The sequence below is a fragment of the Oxyura jamaicensis genome, assembly GCF_011077185.1.
Source record: "Oxyura jamaicensis isolate SHBP4307 breed ruddy duck chromosome Z unlocalized genomic scaffold, BPBGC_Ojam_1.0 oxyZ_random_OJ77170, whole genome shotgun sequence".
Classification (NCBI taxonomy): Eukaryota; Metazoa; Chordata; class Aves; order Anseriformes; family Anatidae; genus Oxyura; species Oxyura jamaicensis.
The window spans coordinates 1-7,315 of NW_023305605.1; the positions used below are offsets into that span (position 1 = coordinate 1).

General features: G+C 35.9%; 1 long non-coding RNA gene across 1 annotated transcript; it reads right to left on the reverse strand.

The window, feature by feature from the left end:
* Positions 1 to 3,976: 3,976 nt before the first annotated feature.
* On the reverse strand, positions 3,977 to 6,762 carry LOC118158721. The gene is made up of 2 exons (XR_004746886.1): positions 6,629 to 6,762; positions 3,977 to 4,604 (listed from the first exon to the last, which is right to left on the reverse strand). It is a non-coding gene; the product is annotated as an uncharacterized LOC118158721 (long non-coding RNA).
* Between the last annotated feature and the right edge of the window lie 553 nt (positions 6,763 to 7,315).

Here is a 7,315-nt window from a genome sequence, read left to right on the forward strand (position 1 = left end):
CAGTGCTGAGTAGAGGGGAAGGATCGCCTCCCTCGGCCTGCTGGCAATACTCCACAAAGGGAAGCCCAGGATAACTTCTTTGCAGCAAGGACACATTGCTGGCTTATATTTAACATGGTATCCACCAGGACCTCCAGGGCCTTTTCTGCATTTTCAGCTGTGTGTCCCCCAGCATGTACTGGTTCCTGTGATTGTTCCTCGCCAGGTGCAAGATTGTCCACTTCTCCTTTTTGAACTTCAAGAGGTTCCTGTCAACGCATTTCTCCAACCTATTGAGATCCCCTCCAGATGGCAGTACAACCCTCTGGTCAATCAGTGCTGCCTCCCCTCCCTCATTTTATGTCATCTGTGAATTTACTCAGGGTGCCCCAGTGTCCAGATCATTAATGAAGATGTTAAACAAAACTGGACCCAGTAATGACTGCTGGGGTAGTCCACTACAACACATGCTTCCAACTAGACTTTGTACCACTGACCACTATCCTCTGGACCCAGGCATTCAGCCAGGTTAATACCTACCTGCTCATCCAGCCCATACGTCAAGAGCTTCTCTGTGAGAATCATACACAGAGGTTGTGTCAAAGCCTTTAATGAAGTCTAGGAAGACAATATCCATTGCTCTCCTCTCATCCATCAGGGTGCTGCTTTCGTTAAAGAAACTATCATTTTGGTGAAGCGTAACTTCCCCTTGGTGAATCAGTGCTGACTATTCTTGATGATTTCCTTCTCCCTCACGTGCCTAGAAATGGCTTCCATGGTAGTTCCATCACCTCCCCAGGAACTGAGGTGAGGCTGACTGGCATCATTACAGTTTGCCATGTACTTCTTACCCTTCTTGAAAACAGGAGTGATACTTGCTTTCCTCCAGTCTTCAGACTTCTCCCAGTTACCAGGATCAGCTGCAGATTGTATTGTTGCAATGCCACACTCTCAGTCTGCTCTCTTCCTCAGCACTTGCAGTTGCATCCCACCAGGGCCCATAGCCTTACGTTTGCTTAAGTATTCCCTGATCTGATCCTCCTCCACCAAAGACACATCTTCCTTGCTCTAATCCTTCCCCTGCTCTCTGGGACTTTGGATTCCTGAAGGCCAGTCTTGCTATTAAAGACTGAAGCAAAAGTTCCTCAGTCTTTTCACTTCTTATGTAATCAGGTCTCCTGCTTCATTCAGCAGTCTGTCCCCATTTTCCCTAGCCTTCCTTTTGCTACTCATGTTCTTACAGAAGCCCTTCTTGTTGTCTTTGATATCCCTGGCCAGATTCAATTCCATTTGGGCTTTACTTTCCTAATTTCATCCCTGGATGCTTGGACCATGCGTCTATGTTCCTCCCAGGCTAGCTGTTCATGCTTCCACCTTCTGTACGCTTTTTGTCAGGAACAACTTGTTCATCGATGAAGGACTCCTGGTATTTCATCTGACTTCCTGTTTGTTGGAATGGACTGCTCTTGTGCTTGATAGAGGTGATGCTTGATTTTAACTACCTTTCTTGGGCCTCTTTTCCCTCCAGGACCTTATCCCACAGGACACTTCCAAGTAGATACTTAAAGATGCCAGTCTGCTCTCATGATGTCCAGGGTTGTGCGCTTGCTTTTCATCCTCCTTCCTGACCTTGGGATCCTAAGCTCTACCATCTCATCATCACTCCAGCCAAATCTGCCTTAGACTTTCACATTCCCAACAAGTTCGTCATTGCTGGTGGGTGTGAGGTCCAGCAGAGTACCTTATTGCCTCCTCTGTCACTTGGAGAAGGAAGCTCTCATCAAGGCACTCCAGGAATCTTGTGGACTGCCTATGATCTGCTATGGTATTCCTCCAACAGGTATTACGGTGTCACCCGTGACAACCAGGGCCTGTCAACATAAGGCTGCTCCTTCAATTTATCAGTGGAAAAAAAATGTAAAAAAAATGTGCAGACAAAAATTAAACTATTAAAATACATTTAATTAAAAAAATAGATATCAAGAGTTAGTCTTTTTGCTTTTAAAAATAACAACAAAAATCTATTACTTTAAATCCCTTAAAAAAGATCTCTGAATATTTCATCTTCTATTATCAAATTTTTGTTATCCTAAATCCAAATTATTTATTTTCCCAATATAGATATTCGCAGAAGGCTTCTTGTAACAGAAACAAATAAAAACTTGCATAAAATTTATTATATATACGTAATTGTAGACACTTCAAAAATACAACTATACACCATGAAAGAGACAAAATAATCAGAGATAATATGAACATATTTACTGAATATAGTGTTTATTTATTTATTTATTTTTCTCCTGTCTAGCATTCTAAAACTTTTCAATCTGCTGAGTAAAGAAAACTCTTTTTTGTTCCTGGGGAATTTTATCCCAGTGGTACTTATCCAGCAGAACCTGAAGCAGTGATACCTGACCCAGAAATACTATCATTCATGCTAAATTTAACTTCCATATTCTGTAATGATTTGTGGAATTGTAAATTTAAAACAGCTAAAAAGCTAGGTCAACTTGATAGGAAAAGTGTATCATTTCTAAAAATTAAGTTCTTGCTTTTTCAGGGATGCTTCTTAAGTCAAAAAACAACTACATTTCTATCTAACGGTGTTTTAGAGTGAGGAAAAATATGTTTTGTTATAAAACTGATATGCACTGTTTTGTAAGACAGGCCACTATAGAAGAAAGACATAATTTTAGACAGTAAAGAAGTATGCTAAAAAGTCAAAAAGGAGAAAGAAAACTTCAGATAACATATTCAAGGTACTAAGAACCCAGTAAAGTTAGGAAAAAGAGAGAAGTAACTGTTCAGAAAATTGAACCTAAAATTTCCTCGACTTTTAGGCATGGCACGCCTCTTTTCACAATTGAAGATCATTCAATTCTTAATTCATTCTTCATTCCTACATTCTTCAAACATGTTTTGGATATCCACTTATATCCAAAATATTCCAAAGCCTTCCCAAAGTGTTTCAGCCTTTAACATAATCTTTAATCTACTCTTGTATGACTTCCAATTGTGATGCCACTATTACGAACTATCTAACAACACAAGGTAAGCAGCAAACTTCAGCATCAGTAGTTTCAGCTAAAAGAAGCTCTGAAACTTAGATTTCCCTTCTTTTATCTAGGAGGTTACATGTATATATATATTTCTTGGTTAAGAGCCCAGAGATCAGCTTTTGAAGGCATAAAGCCAGAATAATGAGACTTACAGGTTTTAATACTTCTTCCTTCAGACTTTTGAGAACTTAATAGATACTAAATGACATGATATAATCTCTGATAAATATGAAATCATTTTAAAGCTCCTTTGCTTTAGAGTAATTCTAATTAATCCAATTTAGCTGAAGAGTTAATACTAATACGCTACTTACTGATACTTAAATATCTGTTGGAAGGCACCTTAAAATGCAATACAAAATGTAAACTTAGCAACAAACCACAAAAAAGAAAATTATGCAAGCCTTCCAATGAATACAGAATAAATACTCAATTCTTAAAGAAATAAGTAGTGCTATGTTGTGGAATTTAGTGCTACTATAGAATTTACAACACAGAATCATCATGGTTCAGTGGTTTTATTTAGTGTTCTTCCATGTCTACCTAAATCAAAACCCTTTTTGCATATTGCATATGTTTTACCACAGACTTATGAAAGTACTGGCATTTTCTCAAGCTGTCAGTGACTGTACATAAGTTTCAGATCTGGGGTGGGTTTTTGACTTTTTGTTGTTGTTGCTATGAATGAAAAAAAAAATACTAATTTAAGAACTAATCATTTATGGTCACAACTGAAAATACCTAAAGAAGCTCTTATATTTCATGCATCTAAGGATTCCAAATGCTACATAAGCTTTTAAAAAATGTGGTAAAACAAATGTCCCTTTCAAAATACATTTAATTTATCTTTAAATACTTTCATAAGCCATTTAGTGTTTTGACATAATCTAGTTTCAGGAAACAGGAACAACAATGTTGGAAGAGAACAGATGAATCCATTTTAGATATAATTTAAATGTGTTTATTTATAAGAAGAAAAGCAGACAAAATAGCTTTGAAATACGATATAAATAGAATATTAAACAGTCAAACAGCATTTTAATACCAATCATGACTGTACAATTCAGTAAAGTACTACTGAACACATTTAAAAGCATTCCATCTAGCAAATTATAACTATAAACTGGGAAAGGCAATTTGCAAATGCAAAAACGTTAAATACACTTGATAGAAACATATCTGTAAATAAACTCTAAGTCATGGTATTATTATATCTTTATATTATTCAGTACGATTTTCACCTAATATCCAGTTGTGTATATATATGATTTTTTATTGTTGTATGTATTTGTTATATATATATATTTGCTGCTTTGTCTAGCACTTATACATTTTATTTGTCTTCCTCTCCCCCCTCCGCCCCCCCCTTTATTTTTCCCAATTTTAAAAATATTAACACCAGACATCCCCAATTTCTCAGCAGGAAATACTGTGACAATATTTAATACTGAACAGTCAAAAGAATGTGACAAAGGCCACGTGCATCTTACAGTCCATATTATCCTAACTGTCATCATCATCACTACTATTGTGAGTCTTAGTCCATTCCCTGTAGGCCTGTCTTTTCTGAAAGCATGACAAGGGAAGAAGAAAGCAGAAGTATTAGTTTAGAAGGATTTGTTTGGCTGACATTTTTTTTTGTAATTAAAGCAAAATAAAATACAGTAATTCTGCAGTGACATCCTAGTTTAGGGCACAGTACAAGCACACTGAATCACCCTACAGTCTATTCATTTTGGTTAGCAGACACAATCTCTATATATCACTAGAAAAATTTTATTTAGATCTAATCTGGTAATCTGCTGAAAGTACTACAACACAGTAAATGCAATGGGGCCAGTCACCAGATCTATATGCAAAGAAATAACATAAAAGGGGATGGATTACTCTTTTTCCCCATTAACAAAGTATTATGCTATCCAAACTGCTTCACATAGGGGATATGTGTAACACTGAGCATAATGTAAGACAAAGAAATATCTCTAGAATCAGAAATATTAAGAACCAAAAAACTCGTTACACTTGAGGAAAAATAGGATTAAGGCATCAAATACACTATACCAGAAATTAATGTCCGAATAAAAATGACACAATTTATTACTTTCTGATTTGACTGTCTACGGGGGGAACTATTTGGAGTTTTCAAAACTTTTCTTAACAAGTACTTCTGCCATAGAATCATCAGTAGTGAAAACTAATATGAAACAGAGTTTTTCAACTTTAGGTACTTTCAGATGGTGGCTGCCATCACAAAATACGAAAGTCATTGCTTAATTGTAATGCTTTATCCCATTTATAAATGAAAAGTGGTACTGCACTCAACCATACAACAGAGAAAAACTGGAATCGCATATGACATTGCATAATTTTCTAAAGGTTTCCCAGAAAAAAATCCCCAAATGTAAACATGTACAAAATTAAGAAAAAGAAAAAGCAATGCAGCTTAATGATTAAGTTTATGCTCTAGTTAAGGTAATACTTCTATATGAAACTGGATTTCAAGTGCAGAGGTTGAAGCCAACTCATTAACAGAAAGGCTGAGGCATACTATTATCAAAAAAACTTTCAAAATTTGCTGATATATAATCACTGAATATTACGAAAAACAAAGCTAAGATGACCCAAACAGGACAATCCTCTTCTACGAGAACACAGAAGATACAGTAATGAGATGCAGAAGAAACAGAAACAACCAGACAGGAACTGGACATGTAACAAATAGCTGTGTTAATTCGCAAAGCAGTCTAATAATCTTCTCCACAGGCTACTTAATTCTTATCTACATCTCCCAAAAGGTTATTTCCATATGACCTTTCCAACATTTGCAAGCTGCAAATCCTTCAATTATTTAAAAATAAATTTATGAACTTGTTTACATCCCCAGTGGCCATTCATGCAGTTTCTAAATGCTTTTTTATTTCTTGGATTTAAGTATTTCTAAAGTGCACTTTATTTATAGCAGAAAAAATATAAACTTTGTAAGCTGCATAACAGTGGAAATTATTTCTACGTTGACATCTGAGTCAAATTTGCTTCAATGGAACCTAAACTAAAGAAAAGCTGTTCAAATTGCTTTTCGGCATATTCCTCATGCAAAGAGAATTCTACTTCGAAATTGTTAACATTGTTTCAGTGGCTGTAGTATGACGTAAATATTTTATATGTCTGATGTGCTATTTTACACAAAACTGATTAAAAAGTCACCATTTAAAATGTTTATTATAAAATTATTTAAAACAGTTATTTTGGGTTTACCATCACTGTTTATCAAAAATGAAAATTTTAAGACATAAACCTTTTAAATTATACATATAAACCCTTTACTTCTTTTAAACTGTTCTCTATCTTGCACAAATCTCTACAGATACATTGCCATAAATTATGGTGCCTTTCTCAAAAGTTCTATCGCAGAAACTAAGCCACCAAAGTGGTTGTAAACCTATGAAATTAAATGGATGTTTCTTGACCACAGAGTTACTAGGTAATGGAATTAAAAAAAAAAATAAACAATATGGAATTAGAAAAATCGGTAATTCTGCAAAATAGTTATTTCAACATATGATGAGTTAAAATTTCTGCCATTTCTTCACCTGTAACATTTGACTTCCGGTTCCATCTCTTAATCTGTAAGGTCTAATAACTCCATCTTCACCAAAGAAGCGAGGTGGGCGCAGGCTTACCACATCTTCTGATGAATCTGCAACTCTGAGAAAAAAGCAAAAAAATTAAGTTATATATCAATATTTCTATTCAGCTTTAACATTTAGCAAAAGCTCTACAGTATTTTAAATGTAAATTAAACTTACGTACTAGTACAGCAACTGTTGTCTATATACACTTTGACATATGAATACACACTAAATATTTTATGAAATAATTATAGATTTTACACAGAAATGCAATATATTTCAGAGAATGGTTATTAGAAGATTAGATGGCACAAGGCAGCATGCAACTGCAATGCTTTATGGAAGCACAGAATGGTTGAAGTTGGAAGGAACCTCTAGAGGTCATCTGGTCCAACTCTCCTGCTCAAGCAGGTTGCCCAGGCCCCTGCCCAGGCAGCTTTTGAAGATCTCTAAGGAGGGAGACTTCACAGCCTCTCTGCACAACCTGTACCACTGCTCCATCTCTACACAGTAAAGAAATGTTTCCTGATGCTCAGACAGAACCTCTCTTGTTCATTTGTGCCCACTGCCTTAGCTCTTGTCCTGTCAAGGGGCACCAATGAAAAGAGCCTGGCTCTATCCTCTTTGTACTCTCCCTTCAGGTATCTA